The 27,826-nt window shown below is 46.6% G+C and overlaps 1 long non-coding RNA gene across 1 annotated transcript in view; it reads left to right on the top strand.

The window, feature by feature from the left end:
- Window positions 1–11,046: 11,046 nt before the first annotated feature.
- LOC132248407 (uncharacterized) overlaps window positions 11,047–27,826 on the top strand; it is a 32,746-nt gene continuing 15,966 nt past the window's right edge. The window contains exon 1 of the long non-coding RNA XR_009459590.1: window positions 11,047–11,167. This is a non-coding gene — a long non-coding RNA (uncharacterized LOC132248407). The remainder of the gene's footprint in view (window positions 11,168–27,826) is intronic.

The following is a 27,826-nucleotide window of genomic DNA, read 5'->3' as shown; positions in this document are numbered from 1 at the left end:
CTGTCTCACTGGCTTCAATGGTCAAAGCAAGTCTTGTGGAAGACTAATGTCAATTTTAAAAGGGTTAGGCATTTTCACATAATGCATTTGGATTTATATGGCTCACATGAAATCATCCCACTAAAATTTTGTAAAATTATGCATCAGTCTGACTCAATTTTGTCTAAAAAAGGGCGGACTGAAACAAACAAACAGCAACTACTTTAGAATCAGTAGGAAAGCATTAAGGGTCCGACTAGATGATGGTAATTAAATACAGTTGGGAAAATCAAATTGAAGGGCAGATAATACTATCTCCCACTTTATGGTCAATGTATGACAAGGCAAGGCCATTTTTGTGCCCTGGGAAAACCCTATAGGACAGTGGGGAGAAGTTCTGTTGAGTACTGGAGGGATGAGGATTCCAGGAGTGGGGAGAGGAAGGTGCATGCAGGAGTCTTACCTACTCTGGGGACTGCAAAGCAGTCCCTGGATGCTGCTGCTCCCACTGCTGCCAAAGTGTGGTCTGCCCACCCTGAATGTTGCTCTTAGAGCAGGCATATGGTATCTGAGCAGTGGCGGAGGGTGATTCTGGTACCCCTCTGAGGCTGACTCGCAGGGCTGCTGTTCCACTTCCCCACCCCTAGTTATGCTACTGATGATAGTACAAATCATGCTCAGCATAATCATAATTAGTTGAACACAATAACATTTTGTAGAGGAAGTGCTGAAGAGGATAATGAAACTGAGTGATAAGTTACTTTTATGCCCACTCATACCCAGGCGCAGTTAGGCACTATGTTTATTTTGGGGGTACCTTATAAACCTATGCCCTAGTTCATATGTGACGAGTTTTATTCATCTGTTTTGAATTACCTTGTTTGCTGTTTTTAGAATAGAGTTTGGATCACAGAGTATGTATAAAAATGTTAAGGAGAGTTTATTCTTATATAGCATCCCTCCAGCATCTCAATGTAATGAATTAAACCTCATAATAGTCCTGTAAGGACCACTATCTCTGCTTTACAGTTAGGTCAGCTACACGTAGGTTACAGTTCATAACTTACTCAATGCCATGCTGACAGAGCCAGCCTTAGGAAAAATGGCACTCTGGGCGAACTTGTATTTTGGCATCTCTCTCATACCCCCTGCCATGCCCCACCACACCCCAGAGGCCTGGGCTGTCACATCCCCTATCCTCCCCACATTGCTTCTTGTGGCCCCATTGAATAGAGGTGATGCTGTGCTCCCCCTGCTGCTTCCTGCTCCCATGACCCAGAGACAGGGACTGGCCACCTGGAGCCCAAGCTGCGAAGAGACATGATTGAAGGGGATACGATGCAGGGGGCAGGGGACTCAGAGCTTTGTGTGCTCCTCACTGCCACTGTTCCTGCCAGCAGCAGCACAGGCAGCCCAAGGTGGGTGAGACAGAGGCTCCAAGCACCAGCTCCCTCCCCTGCCCCAGCTCTCCCTTGCCACACCTGCCAGCACCAGCAGCAGGTCCATGGTCATTGCGCTGTATGAGTAGGGGCTGGAGCTGGGTGGGGTGGGTGAGCTGGACTTGGTGGCTGTGCTCGGGGCCCCACTCCTTGGCCTGGGCAGGCAGGTAGGAGGGGCAGAGGATGCACTGACCAGCGTGGCAGCTGGCCCAGAGCATGGGGTGCAGCCTGTTCCTGCCCTCTGAGCTGGAGACTCCCACAGGCAGAGCTAATGAGTGGTACTGCTGCCCCCACCCATGACAGCACTGCAGATGCTTGGCTAGGGTGGCTTTTGGCTTTGCAGTTGGTCCCTTCCTGGCCACTGGCCCACACCAAGCTCCTCCTGAGCAGCAGCTGGAAGAGGGGGCATGAGGGAGGTGGGGATCATCTGGGGCAGGCCAGGGTGGGGCAGGCTGGCGCCCCCCTGACCATGGTGCCCTGGGCAGTCGACCATGTTGCTCACCCCTAAGGCTAGCTCTGCATGTAGGAAGTGTGCGGCAGAATTGGAAATGAAAATCAGATCCCATGTCTCAGTGACAAGACTATTCTTTCTCTCTGTGAAACTGCTTAGCAGAGTATATAGATTTACACGTGTTTTAAATGAGTAAAGTTTCAAGATATTACTGTTCTAAACAAAAATGAACGCATAATTGATAAAGGCTTACATTCTTGAAAAATTACAAAAACTGCTTGCAGGCTAGCATGCCTTATTGCAGAGTCATCGTAACTGCATACACAAGTAATCAATTGATTACATGCCCAATTGTAGTAACTGTGAGTGCAGGTTTCAGAAAATTTAGATCCCAAAATGGAGAAATGTAATAAGGCATATACTTTTGGTTTTGCATCTGAGAAATAGTTAGAAAGCCTTGATATGTAAAAAAAAAAATTCAAATAGTATTAGTTTGCCAATGACTTTTTTATATTCAGTTCTGTGAAGAACTCATTTACTTAACTGTAGAGAAAATACAGTTCAACATTGTCCCATGTAGGAGAGATACCTGCAATGTAAGACATCTACAATGTAAGTTTTCACTAAGTAAGGATGCATAAGACTTGAGTGTAGATCACAGGTTGAAAAAATATATATCCTACATTAAAAAAACATACAATCACTGACCTCTCTGCAAGCTGGTTGGTTCTGTGAGATTCCCACAGTGGAAGTTTACAAATTGGTGTTGTCTAATTAAGGATGAAGAAAGAATAATGGGGTCAGACCCTGAGCTGGTATACATCAGTGGATTTTCAAATAGTTCAAAAGAATGATGACATTATACTGCAGATGAGGATCTGGCCCAAAGTCCTGAGGGTGGCAAAAGTCAACATTTTTATTTGCCAAGTGTTTAATAAGTGGATGCTTGGAGGTTCTGGATGTCTTTGAGCCTGTAGGTTCTTGGGGAAAGGGTGTTGGGTTGTTTTTTTGCCTCAAGTCCATTCCTCACCACACTGATAATAAGGAGGCTACATTTATGAACATTTATGTACATTTATGAAAATTAAAATCATTAACATTTATGAAAATTAAAATCATTAACAAGGATTGAAAGGAAATCATTGATTCACGGAGAGTGCCTCAGTTCATTGTAGATTAATTAAGTGATATTACAGAGATGAGCAGGCTGAGAGATGAGAAAAGATTGAATTTTGCCAAAAGCAGGGTGGTTACTGGATCCAGACACATGGATAGAGCGGTAAGAAGAGCCCAGCCAATTGCACAAAGTGCAAAAAAGCCATTGGAAAATGTTGAAATGTTGTAAGTAAAATAAAACTGGCTACATGTCAACAGATACCTTTTGTGGCAGGTAAGCAGGGGATATAGGTAAAAATATATCATCACCTGCAATTGTCTCAGCATAATACAGTAACACCTGGTAGCCAGGGTAAATGATAAAGTGGCAGGTAGCAAACTCCATACCCACAGATCCTCATCAACTGTTTTTTTAAAGTGAACCTGGGATATGGTGTTTGGAAAAGAAGGGAGGCTGCTTTTGGGAAGTCTTTGTTAGTGGATAATAGAAGTTGGTAAGAGGTGAGAGGAAAAAATTAATTATATTGTAAGGGCATAATTTCAATTTGACAGCACTTTTTCTATGAACTATGTGGGTTTGAGACTGACCCTGATTACCTGACTACTAAATGCTTCTGTGGTGGTTTCTTACAAGCCATGAGAATAATACCAAATACACAGTCTGCATGCCTGTGGACCTGTTTTTTTCTCACTAAAAATTAACAAACCCCACTAGAATAACTGAGAACTATGGTTTCTAGTCCCTTGATCAAGCTGGAATCAAGATTTAGCTTCATTGTGTTAGAAATAATCATTGTGGGTTAGCAGAGTTTGAACAGCTGGGACCTTCTGTTTGAGCTGATATTTTGACATGTCATTTTTTTCCTTGAAATTTAGTCTTGATTTTTCTGGCCTATATGGAACAGGGAAAGTATTTAAATATCTCACAGGACACCCCTTTTCAGATACTTAGGACATGACTGAGGAGGGTTTATTCTCAACACTTTCAGTGGCACAAATGCCCAGATTTGGGGAAGTCTCAAAAGGACAGACCCCACAATGGATTTAGGCACCTACAGTGGAACTTAAGCAGTGTTTGGGTGCTTAAATTCAAAAGTGCAGTCCTGAAAGTCTCTTCTTAGTTGCCCTTTAACTCTGGAAGCATTTAAACTCAATAGGTACCCTACTTTTTTTTACCTTCTAAGTTTTTTAGATATGTTTCTTTGCATGTCTAGGAGCACCTCAGTCTTGATTCAGTGCTGAACAACTTGGTGCCTAGCTCAGGCTTGGAGCCAACAAGGGTCCATAACCTCAGCAGTCCTCTCTCTGACTTTCTTGATGGTCTCAAGCCAACAGGTTGCTCACAGCACATTTATTCTAGCATGCTCTCTACATGCAATGCAGTGATGGATATTGCTTTTAAAAAAAACAAATCCAAAAGAGGAAAAGCTGGTATCCCTTTATAACTTTAGTGGTTGGAATACTCACCCAGGATTTAGAAGTTTTTCTCTCACTTGTCTGAAGTATGTGCTAATCAAATTGTTCTGCAGTGCATGGGGGGAGGAATTCTCCTTGTCTCCACCATCCCATAACAGTCTGTAGCCTGGTGATTAAGGCACTCTCAATAAGGCATGCAAGCCTGTTATGGATTTGAACCCCTTCAGGCACAGGAAGAAACTGAACCCAAGTGATTTCCCTACTGATTTCAGGGGTTTTCAACCTTTATAAAGAAGTGTACCCCTTCTGGTGGCAGCAGCCAGACATGGAGCGGCGGGGTGGGGCTTGCATGTGGCGGCTGCCACTGCCACCCACCACCCTGCACTGCCACCACCACCCACCGCTCCGTGCCACTGTGCCCCACTTTCCCGTGGCCGCTCACACGTGCGGCTCCATTGCTGGCCCGCTGAGCAAATCTTGCAAAGCCAGCGGATCATGGCACTCAAGGGAGCCCGCCCCAGCCCCAGCCCTGGTAAAATCTGTGGGCAAGGAAGGAGCCCCCCAGGGGGCGCTTGCCTGCCTGTACACAAATGCCAGGAGCTTGGAGAATAAGCAGGAGGAGCTCATCTTCCTGCTCAGTGCAAACAATTACGATGTCATAGGGATCACGGAGACCTGGTGGGACTCCACCCATGACTGGACCACGGGGATGGATGGCTATACCCTGTACAGGAGGGATCGTGTAGAGAAAAGGGGCGGGGGTGTAGCTCTCTATGTTAAGGAAAGCTACGCGTCCCTGCAAGCCAATATTGGTGACCAGGGTGGACGGCTGGAGACCCTCTGGGTTAAAATCCGTGGGGAACATGGCACAGGGGACACAATGGTGGGAGTCTATTACAGACCTCCCACCCAAAGTCCTGAGCTAGACCAGGAGTTTGCCCAGGAACTGGCTGAGGCAGCTTGCTCCAGGACCATGGTTGTCATGGGTGACTTCAATTACCCAGACATCTCGTGGGAGGATCGCTCAGCAAAATCTGAGCGGTCGCAGAGCTTCCTCTCGTGCGTGGATGACCTCTACCTGACTCAAGAAGTCTATGGGCCAACGAGAGGCAAAGCGCTGCTCGACCTGGTGCTGGCTACTGGGGAGGACCTAGTCGGCGACCTAGTGATCGATGGGAAGCTGGGTGACAGCGACCACGAGCTGATCACCTTCACCATCCGCCGAAAAGCTGGCAAGTCGGTCAGCAACACGCAAGTCCTTGACTTCAGGAAAGCCGACTTTGACAAGCTCAGGAGGCTTGTCAGTGAGGCCCTAAGGGACTGTGACCGCAGGGAGAGGGGAGTTCAAGAAGAGTGGTTGCTCCTCAAGGGAGCGATCCTCAATGCACAAACTAAGTCTATTCCATCTCGGAGGAAAGGCAGCAAGAGGGCACAGCAGCCCCCCTGGCTCTCCAGGGACCTAGCAGACCTCCTGAGGCTAAAAAGAAAGGCCTACAAAGGATGGAGGATGGGAGTCACCTCCAAGGAGGATTATTCTGCACTGGTCCGGTCCTGTAGGGAGCAGACCAGGAAAGCCAAGGCTGCAACTGAACTCCAGCTAGCTTTGAGCATCAAGGACAATAAAAAGTCCTTTTTCAGATATGTGGGGAGCCGGAGGAAAAGCAGGGGCAACGTTGGACCCCTGCTGAACCAGATGGGGCAACTGATAACTGACGCCCAGGAAAAAGCCAACCTATTAAATAGGTACTTTGCGTCAGTCTTTCATCAGCCCCATGGGACGCCCGTGCCTGCTACAGGGCCGGGAAGTCCGGGTGAGGGTGATCCCCTGCCCCCCATTAATGCTGACTTTGTGAAGGAACATCTTGAGAAGCTGGATACCTTCAAGTCAGCCGGCCCTGACAATCTTCACCCCAGGGTACTCAAGGAGCTGGCGAGCATCATAGCCCAGCCTCTAGCGCGGATCTTTGAAAACTCTTGGCGCTCTGGTGTAGTGCCCGAAGACTGGAAGAAGGCCAACGTGGTGCCTATCTTCAAGAAAGGGAGGAAAGTGGATCCGGCTAACTATAGGCCCATCAGCCTGACTTCTATCCCGGGGAAGATCTTAGAAAAGTTTATTAAGGAGGCCATCCTTAATGGACTGGCCGACGCCAACATCTTAAGGGATAGCCAGCACGGGTTTGTTGCGGGTGGGTCTTGCTTGACCAGTCTCATTTCCTTCTACGACCAGGTGACCTATCACCTGGACAAGGGAGATGAGATTGATGTCATATATCTTGACTTCAAAAAAGCCTTCGATCTGGTGTCCCATGATCGTCTCTTGGAGAAACTGGCCAATTGTCGCCTTGGGTCCCCCACGATCCACTGGCTGGAAAATTGGCTCCGGGGTCGGACCCAGAGGGTAGTAATTGATGGAAGTCACTCATCGTGGTGTCCTGTGACCAGTGGGGTCCCCCAGGGCTCTGTCCTTGGACCCATACTGTTCAACATCTTCATTAACGATGTGGACACTGGAGTCAGAAGCGGACTGGCCAAGTTCGCCGATGACACCAAACTTTGGGGCAAAGCATCCACACCAGAAGACAGGCGGGTGATCCAGGCTGACCTGGACAGGCTCAGCAAGTGGGCGGATGAGAATCTGATGGTGTTCAACGCCGATAAATGCAAGGTTCTCCACCTTGGGAAGAAAAACCCGCAGCATCCTTATAGGCTCGGCAGTGCTATGTTGGTTAGCACTATGGAAGAAAGAGACTTGGGGGTCATCATTGACCACAAGATGAACATGAGCCTGCAATGCGATGCTGCGGCTAGTAAAGCGACCAAAACGCTGGCTTGCATCCATAGATGCTTCTCAAGCAAATCCCGGGACGTCATTCTCCCCCTGTACTCGGCCTTAGTGAGGACGCAGCTGGAGTACTGCATCCAGTTTTGGGCTCCACAATTCAAAAAGGATGTGGAGAAGCTTGAGAGAGTCCAGAGAAGAGCCACGCGCATGATCAGGGGTCAGGGAAGCAGACCCTACGATGACAGGCTGAGAGCCCTGGGGCTCTTTAGCCTGGAAAAGCGCAGGCTCAGGGGTGATCTGATGGCCACCTACAAGTTTATCAGGGGTGATCACCAGTATCTAGGGGAACGTTTGTTCACCAGAGCGCCCCAAGGGATGACGAGGACGAATGGTCACAAACTACTACAAGACCGTTTCAGGCTGGACATAAGGAAGAATTTCTTTACTGTCCGAGCCCCCAAGGTCTGGAACAGCCTGCCGCCGGAGGTTGTTCAAGCGCCTTCATTGAACACCTTCAAGATGAAACTGGATGCTTATCTTGCTGGGATCCTATGACCCCAGCTGACGTCCTGCCCTTTGGGCGGGGGGCTGGACTCGATGATCTTCCGAGGTCCCTTCCAGCCCTAATGTCTATGAAATCTATGAAATCTATGAAATCCATGGGCTACTGACAGGCCTCACACCTGGCCAATTGTATGCCACCCATCAGCAGCCCAAGGAGCCACATATGTGACGGCCATGGGAAAGCAGCACACAGTGGTAGTGCAGCGTGGTGGATAATGGTGGTGGACGCCACATGCGAGCTCCCCCCTCCCAGCCAACTCGGTGGCACCTGTATGGCCCACAGAGGGATGTAGCTTGCCCCCCCTCACCCCACTTCTGGGAGGAGGTGGCATGGGGTGGTGAGTGGCTCCATCCCCGCCCACCCATGCGTACCCCCTAGGACCTTTCCAAGTATCCCTAGAGGTACACATACACCTGGATTAGGTTTTTGGAAAAAAAAGGAGAACCACTTCCACTGGAGGGATACCTTGCTTCGCCTCCCTTCCAGAGCAGCACACATTCTAACATTTTTGTCTTCCTCCTGGCCAATTTCAGTGGGAGGGCTGAATAACTCCTAGTATGGCTTGATGGTTAGAGCACTGCTGAGATACAAAAGATGCTGGTTCAAACGCTGTCTGGCTGAGAAGAGCTTAGAATATGCTTTCTGGGTAAGTATTATAATCACTAAACTACGAGATTAAAATATGGGAGTACTTCTTCCTCCACCACCATTTTGTTTTTGGCAAGCATCTGGAGCGATTCTGTTCCACCAGAAGGCAATATAAAATCACAAACTGCTTTTTAAGAGCCAAAAAATGGCATGTTAAATGAAGTGGGAACTCTGGGACCAATTCATTAAAGAAAAATGTTAGTGATAACAACCAGTCTTCACAATCTTCCATTAATTTCTGTACACTTTGTTCCATTGTTGAGACTGCTGCAACCCAGTAGTATAATTTGGGGGTGGTGGAGTGTGGGGATAGGAAGATGGCAAGCAGGGCATGGGCCCGAGAAGCTGATTCAGAAGGGAAGCCAGAAGGGCAGCCAGAAGGGCAACCATTAGGAACTCCCCACTGCTGCCATGACTGCAGCCCACATTTGGGGAGTTTGTGCCAAGGCAGAAGCAGCCTGAGCTGCTGCCACAGCAGTCTTTGCATGAGAAGATAAGGGCTTGCTTCCAACCCCCATACCACCTGGAATGACAAATATTTAAGTTACACTGCTCCAGGTCTCAATGCTGTGAAGAATTACAAAAGCTCAAGTTCCATTGGATGCAGGAGTGTGCAAAACTAATGGGAAGCAGGAATTGACAAACAGGAGGTCATTATTTAAGGTAAAGATTTGGGTCTAGAGTATCAACAACACTCCTGAAGTGCCAGTGGTAGGAGCATTACTAGCATCAGGCATGTCTACACATTCATTAATGTGCAGTGGTTACTGCACATTTAATTTAGTGCTTGTATAATCAAGCACTAAATAAATATGCAGTAGCCAGAGTTGCTGTGCAGTTGTGCCGGCAAACAGCTTTTTAGTGATGCTACTGTGCAGTAGCCTAATAATACTGTGCAGTAGCATATTAGCATTGTCTGTGCTCTGACGCACTACTGCACAGTGTTATTAGGCTACTGCACAGTTAGTATCTCATGTAGACATGCCCAGTAGGTAGGAAATATTCAGCACAATATGATGGAGTCATCTGAACCTATTTTGCATCATGAATCTAGCCAGCAAGCTGCATTTCAAGTTTATTGTGCAATGGGATTGTTCCCTAAACTGTTAATAACACTGCATGTCTTCTGAAAATACCTGCCCCCAGGCAGTTTTTCTTGAGCAATTTGAACATGAAAGAAATACAGTATGAGCTGTGAAGAGGAATTGAAAACTTTTCAGCAGCCAGTCAAAATAACTAGCAATGTAACTCTTCTACCACACCACTTATTATAAGGCCTCTGAAGGAGGCAAGAGAGGACCAGTTATCAAGTATGTTGCTGACCATTATGGTAGCAGCACGAGTTGCTATTGGGAATGCCCACGCTTCCATGTGGATTCAAAGCACCAAGGTTAGGGCCTAGAAACCTGCAGGGTTTATGAACTGGAAGACACTGTACCTGGAAGGGCCAAGAACTTGAGCTGGAATGCAGGCAGGCTGATAGAGGCAGTCTTAACATGCAGACAAGAATTATGTCCTGGTTGGTGCCAGACAATAATTGATCCTTTCCAGAGACTCAGAAATTTGACCTGTTAGAAAGGTTCATTTTTTTTAATCATGAGGATATCTGTTCAAAATATGTGCATACTTCCAGGAAATCCTAAGCAGGGTACAATATAACCAGCAGCACCTATGGACATGACTAAGCCTTCTTTAACTTGTCAACTACATCTCAACTCTGTAACTTTTCTTAGGTGGTAGAACTACTGCGTAGATGTTTTTCAAGCTTACTATTTTATTGCTTGTCTTGTACCCTTTTCTAGACTTGTAGAACTTTGCATTGGTTTTAGTTACTCTTAAGAAGGTCAGCAATTCTTTCTACTGCTATCATTAGCAGTGCACTTGAGAACTGGTACACTCCTGCTCCTTCTTTAGAGGCCTCATAACCAGTGTTGCAGCATCAGGATCAGCACAGATGAGGGCAATAGATGATGACATTCTGTTTCTACTGGGGCCTGCACTTGGTAAATTTGCACTTGGTAAATCCCCTGCACTTGGTAAATTAAAAACAAAAAGGAGAGTGAAGCTCTCACCTGGTACAATATGAACATTTGTGGACACTCTTGGAGTCCTGCCCTTTCATTGAATCTCTAACAGAGAAGCAGTAAGATACCCAGGATCCTAAGAATATGAAGAGATTATGTGGTCCTTAAAGGAGAACAACCAAAATTAATTAAAATAAGTTGATTTCCCCATCCTTGCTTTGCTTTCTCATTACAACATAGAATCAATGTGAAGGATCGTTGTAGCAGCTGTAGTTGTAATAAAGATCATTGTTTTGGTGTGTTATAAGCTATCCATGAAATGTGCATTTAGAGGCCCTGACAGACAACTTTTTGGGGGTAAATGTGATATATTTTATTAGACCAACTAAGTAGTTGGAAAAATTGTTCTTTACAAGCTTCCAGGCCCAAGCACTTTTCTTCAGTCTGTTGGTGTTTGTGTACTCTTTTGGATAGAATTGAAGCTTAAGCCAATATGCAAAATTAAAAAACTTTAGAGACCCTGGGAAAGTCTGCAGGCAGGTGTGGGCCTTCACTAAGATGATGACAACACCTTACTTTGTGTTTCCCAATCGTGATTGATCAGAGGGCCTTACAACAGACTGGTGATGACTGTATCGTGAATGAGGGCTAACTGCCTAAGGCTCAGCCCAGACAAGACTGAGGTAATGTTGACTGAATGAGAAACAATCAGAAGGAACCACAGAGATTGTATCTATTAAGACTAAGGTCTGTATATATGTAAACAGTTAATAGATAGCTTTGGTCAGAATGATAAGGTTTCTTTTGGCTGCATACTGCAAATGGTTTCTTTTGTGTAGTTCTTACCTTAGTTCTTAACTATATCAACTCTCCAACTCAGGGTGTGTTCCAGCTTCTTGTTATGCAGGTTTGCAGCGTGGAGGTAGTGTTAGATTCTCAGTGATTCCTGGATGCTGGATTTTGCTCTTAGCCAAGAGCATCTGGGCTTGGTTTAAAGAATATCACTCCTATTTCAGATGTAAACTTGTTACTGTTGCCCAAGCCTTTGCCTCCTTGAGATTAGACTGCAGTAAAAATGATTTATATGAGGTTACACCAAAAGAGTCCAAAATGCAGCAGCTGACATACTGAGTAGTATGTCATACTGATGTGCATTACACCTGTGCATTACACCTGTGCTTTTTAGGTTGGGTTTTCATTGCAATACAGGTCTTTTGTGTTGTTTGAATGCCAGGATCAATAGTGTATATTTTCTGTCCTGCAAAAAGTCAGTGGTGATAAGGCACTATAGTTCTATAACAAGGTAAACTAAGCAAGGCGAACTGTGGTCAGGGCTATAGTGTTCTCAACTAATCAACTCATGCTAAAATGTTTTTCTGACAAATCATCTGTTTCCCCATTATCACCACTGTTGTGATAAATAGAAGCATTGGAGCCAACACCCTTTCCTTTAGAAAAAGTGTGTTAGCATATTTTTCATGACAAAACTTCAGTACTGGGAATCTCTCCCTTCCTTGATCCATCAGAGACCAAATGTGTTGATTTTACAATGGCAAGGAAAGGTTATCTATTTTCCTGGGCTTTTGCAGCCAGATGTATAGTGGAATTAGACTGATTTGATAAGATTTTTTCTTAATTGAAGTCAAAAGTGAGTAATTTATATTTAGGATTTTATTCTTAGAAGTTCTTATCATATTGAGCATTATTTTAATACTAATTAAATAGTTTGATTTCAGTTAGATTATTTAGGTGCTACTCAGTGGGCATGTCTTCACATTCATTATGCACTGTAATTATGGTGCATTAAGGTTAGTACCTGTTATTACCTGTTAATAGCACTGACACACATATTTTAGGTGATGCTAATGCACAGTAGACCTATTGTACTGTGCATTAGTGCATTACCACAGCTTTTGCAATAACGCACTAATGCGCAGTACAATAAGTCTACTTCACTTCTAGTGTCTCGTGTAGATGCACCCAAGATTATATTAATAAGTTTATCATTTGAATATTATAGCAAGAGGGCTGGGAAGCCCTATTTAGGTTGCTTAACACTTTGTTCAAAGTTTGTACAACTATTTTTGTAAGAAGTTGTCTGGACGCTGTAAAGAGCTTGACACTATACTTCATAGGTACTTAAAGTAGAGCAGTGGCCTTGTACATCTGTAGGATCCCAGGATAAAAGGTTTTGTTCTGGGTGGAATCTGGCATCTGTTTTTACCCCTAAGGATCATTCAGATCTCTACCCAGAACTTGGGTGAGGCACAAAGCGCAACCTATCTACCTGGGTGTGAAGCTTAACCAGACACTCAGGTATCATAAACATTTGAAAAAGACAGCGATGAAAGTTAAGACATTCAACCTTCTTAATAAGCTGGCTGGGCCATTGTGGGATTCAAGAGCCTCAACCAGTGGTGACACGTAGCGGGTGGACAGGGGTGCATGTGCACCCCCTGAGAGCACTGGTGCACCCCCTGACAGGCAGCACTCCCCACTTAGATGACAGGCAAGGGAGGCAGATGGGAGGGCTGGTGCCACCCCTGTAAGCACCAGCCAGGGAGTAGGGGTACTAGGTAAACTGCTGCTGGCACTTCTGGGAACACCACTGGCGCTTCCGGGAGCACTGCTCTTGCTTCCCAGCTGGTGCAATCAGCTGCGGGGGACCCCGCCCCCTCCACCCAGTCGGCATGATCAGCCACAGGGGGACCCCTCCCTGGTTGCTGACTGGTCACTGGGGGGGGCATGTATCCCCCCAACTCAGGTGGTCCATGGCCTCAACCCTAAGGATGTCAGCTCTTGCCATCTCGTACTGTGCAGCAGAGTACTGTGCACCAGTCTGGAATCAGTCGTCACACACCAAACTCATTCAGGTGCAGCTAGCTACATTCAACAATGAACATCATCTCAGGAACTCTTTGACCGACCCCTCTACCATGACTCCCGGTCCTGAGTAACATTATTCTCCCTCATATCCAATGGGAAGTTGCAACTAGTAAGCTACTGGAGAAGGTTTATGCCAATCCAAGCCTGCCACTGTATGGCAATCTCCTAAATCCACCTGCCTGCCATGCTGTCAGAGGGTCTTGCTGAGTAGGTTCTGGATAGGGCAAGGTCTGTGAGTGGCCAATTTCCACCATTGGGTCTTTGTGACAACCCAAACTGTAGCTGTGGTAAAACAACACACCATATCACATATTGTCAATGAGTGTCCTCTGACTAAGTTCAGCAGTCGACTACAGGAACTGCACATGGCCACTGAGGATGCTATCATATGGCTTGGCAGTTATGCACACACTGACTAACTGACTGACTGGACCATACAGGAGCACAATATTTTGCTAGGTCACTAAAAAGCTTGACACTGTACTTAAGAGTGTACTGAGACTCATAACAGGCTGCACAACGTACACACACACAGATGTGCTCCCTGTATTCTCAGGCATTAGACAAAGTGATATAAGAAGACAGATCCTAATGTCACTACTGGCAATAGAGGCAAGAGATAATGATCCATCAACTGTTAACTGAAGATCTGAGCAGATGCAGGCTTAAGAGGCTTAAAAGTCATAAACCATTTATACATGTAGCCCACAAGCTCCTGGAAGAGTCTGGGGATGCTGAACCAAACCTATGGGCACCAACGTAGTGGCTGACCACTGGAAAAGGTCAGACTATTCCTACAGAGTTTTATATCAGCACCAAACAAGTCCACCAGTGGGCATGGCCTTGGCATGCGCCAAGCTGGACCGACTGAGATACAGAAACAGATGCTTCAAAGCAACATTTCACAAGAGGAACATCTTGGATAGCCACCTGTGTGAATGCATTGTCCAATAAATAGCACAGCACTTAATTGAAAGCTGCAATATTTACAAATGCCCAGATGGGGCAGATAGAATCGGCACACTGAGTGATAATACCAGACAGTGGCTCATAGATTTGGAAGTTGATATCTGACACCATAGAAAGAGAGAGTACCTGTGAAATATCTGAGATAACAATCCTGCCCCTTCTCCCCACCACAACAATGGGGGTGAGGCTAATTTGAGTTAATTGCAATTCAAATTGCATGTGTACATGACAAAGGTGGGGACAATCAGATGGGGGATGAATATGACCCAACACTTCATGCACATGGCCCATGACCTGTTCTTGCATAATAGCCTTTTCCTGCTGTTCGCCAACATAGTTAGTCTTACAGCTCAAGGGGTAATAGCTTGTACTGTGATAGTGACCTTTTGGGGAGCAAAGGAAGTTGTTACTGTTGTACATGATAGTATTTGTTTTTTCTTTAAAACTATCCAAGGAAAGTGCATACAAGAATTACATTAAAAAGTTAAGAAAGATGGGAAATGTCAGATTTACAGTTGCCTGTGCATTGTTAAAGCTGCCTCTTAGTGCGTAGGCATTGTGCTAAGGTCTTTAATTGCCTTATCACGTACTATTTTCTTTGCAAAACCCCTGCTTCATTCAGTGTACAGGGTTGAACTGGGGTTGTAGAGACAAACAGAAATCTGCCATTTCCTAATTTTTGAGTGCTCAATTTGGTAACTACATTACAAATGCTATTGAAAATTTGGTACACATGCCTAGTATGTGTTTAACTGAATTCCCTGTTATTAATGAAAGTTCATTATTCTGGGAATGCCATGAATTTATGTCTAATGAAGCATAATAACTGAAAATTATTTTGCTTCTATTGAAATGTTTCATTTGAGTTTTTTACTTTTATATAGTGATATTTTATAATTTTATATTATATCAATTTTACATTAAGCAGATTTGTAGTATATTATATATACTCTAATACATTATTTAATTTTACATTCCTTTAAGTTATTTTATATTATATAAAGGGTTTTTTCCATAAAATTGTAACCAAAAGTAAATTAGAAACAGAAAATTTTCAGCGCTTTATTCTGAAAAGGTATTTTGTGACTTGATTTAATGTAACTTTTCTCATTTTTTTCTAACTTAATATTCATAATAATCAATGGGTTTATGACTTTTTCTAATTTAGACGTTTTGGGATTTTCTGACAGAAAAATTGTTTTAACCCTAAAATTCTGAGCAGTGCCAGCTGTGACTTATTTGTTACATTGAGTGTATCACTGAAAGTATATTCAGCCATTAAGTTGTGATATACATTAGTTGTTTGCATGAGACTCTTTTTTTTCCTTCCATATTTTCTGCCACTTCTTTATGTTACCTTCAGTTTTGATGTTATAGTTCTTTCAGTTTTCATTTACTAGCTTTTAGGAAAACTTTAAAACATTTTCTAGCTAATTGAAAATGGAAATATTAAAAGAACAGACATTGGCTGACAGTTAAACTATGTTGTTCAGGCTGCTTCAACTACAATCATTTGAGTTGTTTGGTAGCCGTTGATTTGCTTTGCAACATCAATGTAGTACTGCTTCCTACTGATTCATAATAAGTGTCACTTATTTGAATAACTGGTCTGTAGATTTGTTCATTGGTGTTAATGGAGATGCAGTGAAGCTTATGGTAAACCTGTTTTTTCTGGTGGTAATTGTACTCAACAGTAGCCTGTTGGAAATCAGTGGAAATTAGATGTAGATTATAGACATTAATCAAACATTTGTTGGAAGCAATTTAAATTAATTGCAATCATGGCTTAATTAATGGAAATTACTATCAGTTGGATATTAGTCAAATTGCTGAAATTTAATTAAAGTCAATACAAGCAGTTACAAGTAGATGAGATAAAGAAGTACTTATTGATATTAATGATCTTCAATATTTTCCAGTGAAACTATAATCTAAAATGGGTTATATTGGAAGAGACATTGGGTAACAGAAGGCAATTGGGGAAAGAAAAGATATAGCTTTAATAAAAGAGAAATCAGATTAGATCTTTTGATAAACAAACAAGCATTCAAGATACTTTCATTTTTTTCCTTTTCTGTAGGGATTATTTAAGTAATGCAAGCATTAATAATAATAATTGGATAATCAACAGTTTTCTGGATCGGAATGATGATCATCTTCAGTAATGTATCACTTATTTTACTTTGATATTTTTTCCTTTTGTTAACATAATATCCGTTTATTTTTCAGAGTCTTTTTACATAGACATCCTTGTTAAGTCTATATGTCTCAATTATTTTTGGAAAAAAAGATTCCTCCACTGTACTGTAAGCAAATTAGTACTTCTGTAAGTTATTGATACTTTCTCAATATTACCTTTGAGAACTAAAGTGGTTATTCCTTTTGCTTTTTGAAATGTTTTTGATGGTGCACTTGTATAAAGTACTCACTGCAAAGGGAAATATATACTTACCTGTGCATTTTATGTGCAGTTATTAATGGCTTTCAGCAATACCACTAGTAACTTTGTAATGTGGTGGGGTAACTAAATAGCAAATGCTAAAGAGATCATTAACTAACACAGTGACTTTCACTTACTGGATAAGTATTGTCAATTATATTCTTTCATTTACAGATGAAATCAGGAGTTTTTTGGTAACAGGTGCATTCTCTAACCATGTAAATACATAGGTTATGAATTTCACATAATGGAGGTCAACTTTTTAAATCAGATTTGAATAATGTACATTTTTAAATATTTGTGCTTTACCCAGATGTGAGAAATGGCTTTGGCTTAGAATGTTTGAATGAAGGACTACCTAATTAGTGAGAAAATATCTGTACCATGCATCATTTTACGGTGCCATCATTGGAAGCCAGAAAGACAGATCCAGTATAGTTTCCTAAAGTGCCTTGAGATTCTTGATTGAAAGTTATCTGTAAGTGCTAAGTTTGACTTTTATTATTTCTAACTTGATCAGTTTCACAGCCATAGACAACCAAGTGTGAACTTTGTCAATTTCACAGTGGGGATGGAGGGGGGTGGGGCACCCCTGCCCCCACCTCTGCTGCTGCTGGGCAAAGGATCTGACCAAGCTGTAGCCCTGTGCCCTACCGTCAGCACAGAAATTGCACCTTCACCACTGCTCCCGCTGCTGCCGGGTCCTGACTTCTGCCAGGCTACAGCCCACCTGCCATCAGCACAGACGTATGCAGGGCACGTACCCCCTGCGCCACCCCCACGTGTCCTTTATGTTCATAGCACTGAGTCATGTATTTACCTCTGATGGTAAATCTCTATCATCACAACAAAAAAACAGACATTTTGATATATAAAAAGACATGCTTTTTGTTTATGTTGTGTTACATTGTTACATTTTAACAAAGTGCTAAAAACAGTTCTATTTTTCATGGAAATTTTCTGTTTTGGATGCTATTGATGATTCTCAGTAGTATATGGAGAACTGTCTACACTAACAGAGCACTTGTATATTACAACTACGATATAAAAAATCATAACATGATTGTAACAGGGAGACAGAAGCTCCCATTTCTTTAAGGGAAAAGTAGCAGCAGGGAGATCCCCAGGTGGGAGAGACATTGTCCATTATGGGCTGGCTACAGGGGAACAGGCAGCCAGGGATCCATAGGTTACGAATGACTATTGCAGGGCTAGCTGCTCAGCAATAGGCTAAATGGGCAAAGCCCTACTTGAGCAGCAAGGACACTGCTAAGGCAGCAAGAAAAGCAGCTCTAAGCTGCCCTGAAGGCATGCTGGTCTTCTGGCCCAGAATGGAAACCCCTGTAGGTGGCTGAAGAGTCACCTCACAGGAAGAAGCAGGGCTTAAAGCCAGTGTCTGAGACCAGGCAGAATGTCTGGCCCTGGAGGCAGCAGGGACAAGAGCTCTGGGGCAAGATGGCACTGAAGCTGCCCTGGGAGCTGGAAGTTAAGACCTGTGGCTTATAGGAAAAGTATGACACAGCATGGGGGTAGTTTTAGCTATAGCCAGTGGTCTTGTATTTTTCATTTAAGTTTTTTACTGGCAGACCAGGTGTGGCTATAAGAGGCAATGCAGAGGCCACAGAGGGTGTGAGAAGTCACATGAGGGCTTGTGTCTGCCAGAAGCAGGGAAACAAGCCACAAAGGACCTGAAAGCACATGAGGTCTCAAGTCCTGCCAGGAGCATGGGCAGAAGCTACAATGGTGACTGAGGGGCATGTGGGTGTTTTTGGGCCTTATCAGGGCCAGGCCCAAAACATACGCAGGCCAAAGCCAGGAGAGTTAAAGCGTGTGAGAGAGGTGGCCTGAAGCTGGGAGGAGTAGGAACCAGGGCCTGAGGACCAAAGCCCGAGAGGGATGAGACAATGGCTGGAGCCCAGAAGCCAGGTCCGGTGCAGTGCGTCTAGGCTAGAGGCCCAGCTATAGAAAGGGGATCTCAGGCAGGAAGGCTGGGGCCCTAACAAGGGCATGGAGACTTGAGGAGACCTAACAGTGTATTGGGGCATGGTGCTCCACTAGAATAGGAACTGGGAAAATCTGTGAGGCATGGGCATGGCGATAAGGGTAGAAGGAGGCCACAGATTTATCCTTTAAGGCAACTGGTGCACTAAAGCATAGACAGGCTGAGAGGGCACCACCTTGTACCCGATGAGCAGGACAGGGACTGGCTGGGTTCAGGAGAGACCCACTAACTGATAATAGACAAGGGCTCACTTTGGGATCCTGGAGCAGCATCCCTTTTCATAAACAAAATAATTCCATTAAAGTTCTGGCAGGCGAGAGGAAAGGGAGGGTACCCAAGGAGCCAGAGCAGGGCAGGAGCCACATGACCACTAGGGGGCATCACGGCCACCCCTTGGGGCCCAATTCTGTTATAAAGATTAATATTATCTCTTTTTCTATCAATCTATAGCCTGTGAATAGACTGCAATTTTATCAGATATATCTGTTGTTTTAAATTGTTTGCAGACACTAAATCATCGACTGAAGTGGTGTTTAGATCAGGCCCTTATTTCTAAAAATACTTATCATCTGTGCTACAGATTTTTACTAATGTAGCTATACTAGTCAGAGATATCATGAGGTAAGTTTGTATGAGGAATACAAAGCCCTGAGGTAAGTGGGGAAGCAGGAGACTTGGAGGGATAGATTGCATGACTGGAACACTGTCATGGATGGGTAAAAACTGTTCAGGAAGGACAGGCAGGGAAGAGGAGGAGGAGTTGCACTTTTATGTAAAACAGCCATGTGATTGCTCAGAGCTTCAGTATGAAATTGGATAGGCCTGTTGAGAGTCACTGGGTTAGGGTCAAAGGGGAGAGCAACAAGGGTGATGTAGTGGTGGGGGTCTGCTATAGACCACCAGGCCAGAAGGAAGTGCTGGATGAGGCTTTTTTCAAACAGCTAGCAGAAGTTTCCCGGTCATAGGGCCTGGTTCTCATGGGGGACTTCAATCACCCTGACATCTGCTAGGAGGGCAATACAGCAGTGTGAAGTCAATGCGGGAAGTTTTTGGAGAGTGTGGGGGACAACTTCTTGGTTCAAGTGCTGGAGTGCCCAACTAGGGGCTGTGCTGTTCTTGACCTGCTGCTCACAAACAGGGGAAGAATAGGTGGGGAATTTCATAGATTTCATAGACATTAGGGCTGGAAGGGACCTCAGAAGATCATCAAGTCCAGCCCCCCACCCGAAGGCAGGAAGTCAGCTGGGGTCATAGGATCGCAGCAAGATAAGCATCCGATTTTTTCTTGAAGGTGTTCAATGTAGGTGCTTGAACCACCTCCGATGGCAGGCTATTCCAGACCTTGGTGGCTCGGACAGTAAAGAAATTCTTCCTTATGTCCAGCCTGAAACGGTCTTGCAGTAGTTTATAACTGTTCAACCTCATCGTCCCTTGGGGTGCTTTGGTTAACAAACGTTCCCACAGATACTGGTGGTCACCCCTGATAAACTTATAGTTGGCCATCAGATCACCCCTGAGCCTGCGCCTCTCCAGGCTAACGAGCCCCATAGCTCTCAGCCTGTCATCGTAAGGTCTGTTTTTCTGACCTCTTATCATGTGTGTGGCTCTTCTCTGGACTCTCTCAAGCTTCTCCACATCCTTTTTGAATTGTGGAGCCCAAAACTGGACACAGTACTCCAGCTGCGGCCTCACCAAGGCCGAGTACAAGGGAAGAATGACGTCCCGGAATTTGCTTGAGAAGCATCTATGGATGCAAGCCAGGATTTTGCTCGCTTTACTAGCCGCAGCATCTCATTGAAGGCTCATGTTCATCTTGTGGTCAATGTTGACCCCCAAGTCTCTTCTGCAGGTTTTTCCTCCCAAGGTGGAAAACCTTGCATTTTTCAGTGTTAAACACCATCAGGTTCTTGTCCACCCATTTGCTGAGCCTGTCCAAGCCAGCCTGGATTGCCCTCCTGTCCTCAGGTGTGGATGCTTTACCCCAAAGTTTGGTGTCATTGGCAAATGAAGTAGTGAATGGCAGCTTGGGCAGCAGTGACCACAAGATGATTGAGTTCAGGATCCTGAGGAAAGGAAGGAAGAAGAACAGCGGAGTAAGGACCCTGGACTTGAGAAAAGCAGACTTTTACTCATTCAAGGAACTTATAGGCAGGATTTCTTTGGAAGCCAGACTGAGGGGCAGAGGAGTCCAGGAGAGCTGGATGTACTTCAGAGAAGCCTTACTGAGAGTGTAGGAACAAACCATCCCAATGTGCAGAAAGGGTAGGTAACTTGAATGGTATACAGAGGGTACCCCCTCTCCAATTGAAGGGACGTCAATGAATGTGTGTATGCTGTGGGAGCATAGCTGACACTTAGTGATATTTAGCTATTTACAGGTTTAATGATGCAACATGATATTGAAATTATAACCATAAACTTGCATACATACATATATACATATAATAGTTACAGATATAAATTTACTCTGACAAAATTCTTATGAATCCTTAACTCAAGCATAGGCCTAGTCCTCGGTGGCTTTTCAGTTAGTATGTAGTCCCTGCCCCTCAACAGGGTCCCCAGGCAGCAGGTGAAGGGGCACTAATGGAAAAAAAACACAAGTTATTTAACAATTCAACATCTGAAACACCTGCAGTGAATGGGCAATAATTAAACGTACATAGTAAAATTACATCAAATGAAATACCCATATATAAAGACAACCAATACTGTATAATACATTCAGATATAGTGCAGTTTACAACCCTCTCATAATACAACAATAAAGGTGCAGGGTTACAACCCAAATCTCAACAACATAAGTAATCAGACTCCAACCAATGGCACAGCAACTGTGCCCAAAGAAGAGATGGCACCCAGGGAAGGATACCATTACCTAAAAGAACATCTTTATCTTCTCCTAGGTCATCAGACTAGGAATGGCCAATAAATGTATGCTCTCCCCTTGGCAGTCAGGAGGCCTAGTTTCCTTTTGGTTTCCAAGGGGAAATCATCCCTTCCCACCAGGGGCTCCCCCTTAGTCACCCACAGTAGGGAGGGCCCCTCCTCCCCTGTGGGAATCCCCTTCCTGGGTAACTCATGACTCCCACAGCTTTTGGAGAGTTAGGCTTGTCTCCAATGGTGGGCTTGGGTGAGGCATCCTCCTTCACTGGGGTTGTTGACCCATGCCACTCCCTGCAGGAAGACCTGAGCTGCCTTTTGCAGCCTTTTGGCCTGGCAGCCCACTCTCCACCCAGAAGTCAGAGGTGGCTTTGGAGGCGGCCAATCTCAGGGCAGGCACATGACCCCCTCTACGTGTTACCTAAGCACACAAGTGCTGGGGGATGACTGGCTGGGCAGCTGCTCTGCAGAGGACCTGGGGGCTACAGTGGACAATAACCTGAATATGAGCCAGCAGTGTGCCCTTGTTACCAAGAAGGCTAATGGCATACTGGGCTGCATTGGTAGGTGTGTTGCCAGTAGGTCAAGGGAAGTGATTATTCCTGTCTATTCAGCACTGGTGAGGCCACATCTGGAGTACTGTGTTCAGTTCTGGGCCCCTACTATAGAAAGGATGTGGACAAATTGGAGAGAGTTCACCAGAGGGCAACAGAAATGGTGAGGGGGATGGGCGACATGACTTATGAGGAAAGACTAAGGGAACTGGGATTATTTAGTTTAGAGACTCATAGATTCATAGATGTTAGGGTCGGAAGGGACCTCAATAGATCATCAAGTCCGACCCCCTGCATAAGCAGGAAAGAGTGCTGGGTCTAGATGACCCCAGCTAGATACTCATCTAACCTCCTCTTGAAGACCCCCAGGGTAGGGGAGAGCACCACCTCCCTTGGGAGCCCGTTCCAGACCTTGGCCACTCGAACTGTGAAGAAGTTCTTCCTAATGTCCAGTCTAAATCTGCTCTCTGCTAGCTTGTGGCCATTGTTTCTTGTAACCCCCGGGGGCGCCTTGGTGAATAAATCCTCACCAATTCCCTTCTGTGCCCCCGTGATGAACTTATAGGCAGCCACAAGGTCACCTCTCAACCTTCTCTTGCGGAGGCTGAAAAGGTCCAGTTTCTCTAGTCTCTCCTCGTAGGGCTTGGTCTGCAGGCCCTTGACCATACGAGTTGCCCTTCTCTGGACCCTCTCCAGGTTATCCGCATCCTTCTTGAAGTGTGGCGCCCAGAATTGCACGCAGTACTCCAACTGCGGTCTGACCAGCGCCCTATAGAGGGGAAGTATCACCTCCCTGGACCTATTCGTCATGCATCTGCTGATGCACGATAAAGTGCCATTGGCTTTTCTGATGGCTTCGTCACACTGCTGGCTCATGTTCATCTTGGAGTCCACTAGGACTCCAAGATCCCTTTCCACCTCTGTGCCACCCAGCAGGTCATTCCTTAGGCTGTAGGTGTGCTGGACATTTTTCCTCCCTAGGTGCAGCACTTTGCATTTCTCCTTGTTGAACTGCATCCTGTTGTTTTCTCCCACTTGTGCAACCTATCCAGGTCTGCCTGCAGCTGTTCCCTGCCCTCCGGCGTGTCCACTTCTCCCCATAGCTTTGTGTCATCTGCAAACTTGGACAGAGTACATTTCACTCCCTCATCCAAGTCGCTGATGAAGACATTAAAGAGTATCGGTCCAAGGACCGAACCTGTGGGACCCCACTGCCCACACCCTTCCAGGTCGAGACCGACCCATCTACCACGACTCTTTGGGTGCGGCCCTCTAGCCAATTCACCACCCACCGGACTGTGTAGTCAGCCAAGTCACAGCCTCTTAACTTGTTCACCAGTATGGGGTGGGATACCATATCAAAGGCCTTCCTGAAGTCTCAGTATACGACATCCACCCCTCCTCCTGTGTCCAGGCATTTCGTAACCTGGTCATAGAAAGAGACTAGGTTGGTCAGGCACGATCTGCCCGCCACAAACCCATGCTGGTTTCCCCTCAGCATAATTTGCCCTGCCCGGCTCTCACAAATGTGAGCCTTGATAATTTTTTCAAAGACTTTACCAAGGATGGAGGTGAGACTGACCGGCCTATAGTTGCCCGGGTCCTCCTTCCTCCCCTTTTTGAAAATGGGGACCACGTTAGCCCTTTTCCAGTCTTCTGGTACTTGGCCCGTGCGCCACGAGCGTTCGAATATTCCTGCCAGTGGCTCTGCAATGATGTCGGCCAGTGCCTTCAGCACCCTCAGATGGAGCCCATCTGGGCCTGCCGACTTAAAGGCATCCAGTTCTTCCAAGTGACTCTGCACCACCTCAGGATCTACGTATGGAAGTCTGGCGCCTTGCTGCTGTCTCTCTACAACCCCAGTGAGAGACTTGTCGTGCCCCTCACTTAGGAACACTGAGGCAAAGAACTCGTTGAGGAGTTCAGCCTTGTTCCCCCTATCTGTCACCAATTGTTTCTGCCCATTTAGCAGCGGTCCTATTCCTCCCTGGGCCTTCCTTTTACTCCCAATATATCTAAAAAACAATTTCTTGTTGTCCTTTACTTGGGTTGCCATCCTCAGCTCCATGGTAGCTTTGGCCCGCCTAACTGCCTCCCTACAAGCACGAGCAGAGGAGGTATATTCATCTTTAGTGATCTCACCCTGTTTCCACTTTTTATGTGCTCCCCTTTTGGCCCTTAGGCTGCTCTGGATTTCTCTGGTCAGCCATGGAAGCCTTCTGGCGCCTTTCCCTCTTTTGCCTCGCTCAGGGATCGTGTTGCTTTGTGCCCGAAGGATCGTTTCCTTTAGGCACAGCCACCCTTCTTGGGCTCCCATCCCATCAAAACTCCTACTCTGCAGTGCTTCCTTGACTAATCGCCTGAGTGCATTGAGATCAGCTTTCCTAAAGTCTAGCACTTTCACCCTACTAGTTACCTTACCCACTCGCCGTCTTATGTTGAATTCTATTATAAGGTGATCACTGTCTCCCAAATGGCTACCGATCTGGAGGTCCCCTATCATGTCATCTCCCATTGCCAATACCAGATCAGTATGGCATTCCCCCTAGTGGGACCATGCACCTCCTGTGTCAGGTGGAGGTCCTGTACACAGGTTAGAAACCTACGTGAGCGATGGGACCTTGCTTTCTGCGTCTCCCAGCAGATGTCTGGGTAGTTTAGGTCCCCCATGACTACTGCCTCTTTAGCTTTTATGGTCTCCGAGAGTTGCCTCAGGAGCCCCGCATCTATTTCTTCCCCTTGGTGTGGGGGTCTGTAGCAGACCCCTACCACCAAATCCCTTTCTCCTTGCCCCCCATGTAGCCTAACCCACAATCCTTGTACTTCCTCAACCTCGGTTTCTGTCTTGATGAGGGTTGATGTATATTGCTCATTGACATAAAGTGCAACCCCCCCCCTTTCTTCCCCGACCTGTCCTTTCTATACAATCTATAGCCCTCAATATGTACTGCCCAGTCATGGGATGAATCCCACCAGGTCTCTGTTAGCCCCACTAAGTCATAGACGAGAAGACTGAGAGGGGAGTTAATAGCAGCCTTCAACTACCTGAAGTGGGGTTTGAAAGAGGATGGAGTTAGACCAGAGGCGGGCGATAATTTTGGGCAGAGGGCTGCTTACCCAGTTTTGGCAGGCTATCGAGGGCTGCATGGGTAGCCCCGCCCCTTGACAGGTGCCCCAACCTTTGACAGGCGCCTCGCCCCCTGGTCACCATCTTGGGACCAACATCCCAATGTCTTGGGACCAATGTCCCAGGGCCAGCACCGGTGGGGCCCAGAGCAGGGCACAGGCTGGCAGGGGTCTGTGGACCTGGGCTGGGCTGCATAGGTCCCCAGCACTGGCCCTGGGACACCGGTGTGGGCCCTGTGCTCCCACTGGCTCCCCGCCCACTCACACCCAGTGTCCCCCAGCTGCCATGGTGGAGGGCACGGCACAGCCCCGATCCCCTGTTTGCCAGCAGGGAAGAAGCTGGTGCTGAGCATGAGGAAAAATGGCCCCTCACCTGCCTCATGGCTGGCATCCTATGCTGCAGGAGCTCACAGCCCATGCACAGCTGTCTGGAGCAGGCACAGGCAGCCTCATGCGGGTGTAGGTGGCTGTAGCGTGGGGCACTGGCCGTGGGGCGGGTGAGGGGCCACTTTTCTCTGTGTTCAGCACCAGCTTGTAACCCACTCCACTGCCAGCCTTGGGGGGTAGAAAGCAGCCCCTCCCTGTCCCATGCCCAGCGCCCCATGCTGCAGCCACTCACAGCCTGCCTGGGGCTGCCTGTGCTTGCTCCGGACAGCCCCACATGGGCTGTGAGTGCCTGCTCCGCGGGACGCTGGCCATGGGGTGGGCGAGGGGCCTCTTTTCTCTGCGCAGGGAAGGAGCCCAGGGAAAAGCTGAGTGCAGGGGGGAAGTGGTGCCTCCCCCACCCCACACCCAGTGCCCCATGCTGCAGGCACTCGCAGCCCACATGGGGCTGTCTGGAGCAGGCACAGGCAGCCCCACATGGGCTGCAAGCAGCTGCAGTGTGGGGCACCGGGTGTGGGCAGGGAGGGGCCACTTCCCCCCCCTGCACTCCTTCCTTGCCTGGGGTCCCCCTCCCACACTTACCTGAGCTTCCTGCGCTGGGGCAGCCACCTGCTTCCAGCCCAGAAACTGCAGCTGGGGCTTCCAGCTGGGGGGTGGGGCTGGGTGGGCCCTGCTGTTGTTGGAGCCCACCGGGCGTCCCTTGGGTCCTACTGCCCTTGGTTCCTGTCATTTTTTACAGGAACCAAGGGCAGAGAAATATTATTTTTCTACATTTTTTTTAGGGGCCCTACGGGCCGGATAGATTGGCTTTGCGGGCCGGATCCGGCCCACAGGCCGTATTTTGTCCATCCCTGAATTAGACTGTTCTCAACGGACCTTGCTACACAACACAAAGTTAGCCTTTAAAACAGCTTAGATGCTCTTTTGCACCACTTTAATGGTACTGCTGTTTACACCGTCGGTGGCATATTGCAAGTTAAATGACTTTGGGATGTAGCAAAATAAAACTTATCCTAGGTGTTTTAGTTTGCTACCTTAGTATCCATGGAGGGAAGCACTAGGCCCCATGCAGCTCAGGGGCTGTGCAGGCCGCCTGTACAGGCAGCAGCCTGTCCAGGCAGGCTCCACTGAAGAAAAGGAAAAAATGCAGCAAGTCTGATCTTCTTTATTTTATTTTTTTCCTCCCCAGAGCCTGCTTGCCTGCCTGAGTTGCACGTGGGCCCAGTGCTTCCCTTCACAGCTGCAGTACCCCCCAGGACTGCCCAGGCCAGGTGCCTGCAGGTGGGTGATGCCTGGGGGGCACCACCACAGAGGGAAGCACCACCCCCACCCCCACAGCTTAGGAACCACTTGGCCCACCAGCAGCTCACCCTCTTCCCCCCCTGCCACTGGAGAGGCAGGTAAGGATCGGGTCGAACCCTTGCGTACACACCACAGGGGTTTACTTTGGTTTAAATTGAAGTGGGGTTTTTAAAAACCCACTGCTTAAATTTAGGGAGAAGTAAACTCCCATGGCATGTACAAGCAGGCAGTGGTGGCAGACAACAGAACAAAGAGAAATGGTCTCAAGTTGCAGCAAGGGAAGTTTACGTTAAATGATAGGAAGAATTTTCTCACTAGGAGGGTAGTAAAACATTGGAACAGGTTACCCAGAGAGGTAGTGGAAGCTGCATCCTTGGAGGTTTTCAAAACCCAGGTAGAAAAAGCTTTGGCTAGAATGATCTATTTGGGGATGGTCCTGCTTTGAGTAGGGGGTCGGACTAGATGACCTCCTGAGGGCCCTTCCAACCCTAACTTTCTATGATTCTATGAGCCTATGAATACAGAACTCTGTACAATCTTGTAAGTAAAACCAACACAACAACAGAACCCAGAATTTCATCAAAAATATGTAACTCCATTGCCAGTTTCTCCTCTGAACTAACTTCTAAGGGTGTAGGTAGATGAAACAGAGGCCCTAAATTGAAGCGTTGGGTTTCTAAACCCACCGCTTCAATTTAGGGTCCTTTAAACCCCTGTGTCATGCACGCACCCTATACTTACCTGCCTTTCGGGTGGCGGGGAGGGGAGGGCGAGCTGCCAGCGGGTGGAGCGGTCCCTGGGCTGCAGAGGGGGCTGGTGCTTCCCCCCGCGGCAGCAGCGGCCCCCACCCCGAGGCAGCA

This window comes from Alligator mississippiensis, chromosome 2, assembly GCF_030867095.1.
Source record: "Alligator mississippiensis isolate rAllMis1 chromosome 2, rAllMis1, whole genome shotgun sequence".
Lineage (NCBI taxonomy): Eukaryota > Metazoa > Chordata > Crocodylia > Alligatoridae > Alligator > Alligator mississippiensis.
Note: the sequence above shows the minus strand (reverse complement) of the source record. Positions and strands in the feature narration are given on the sequence as shown.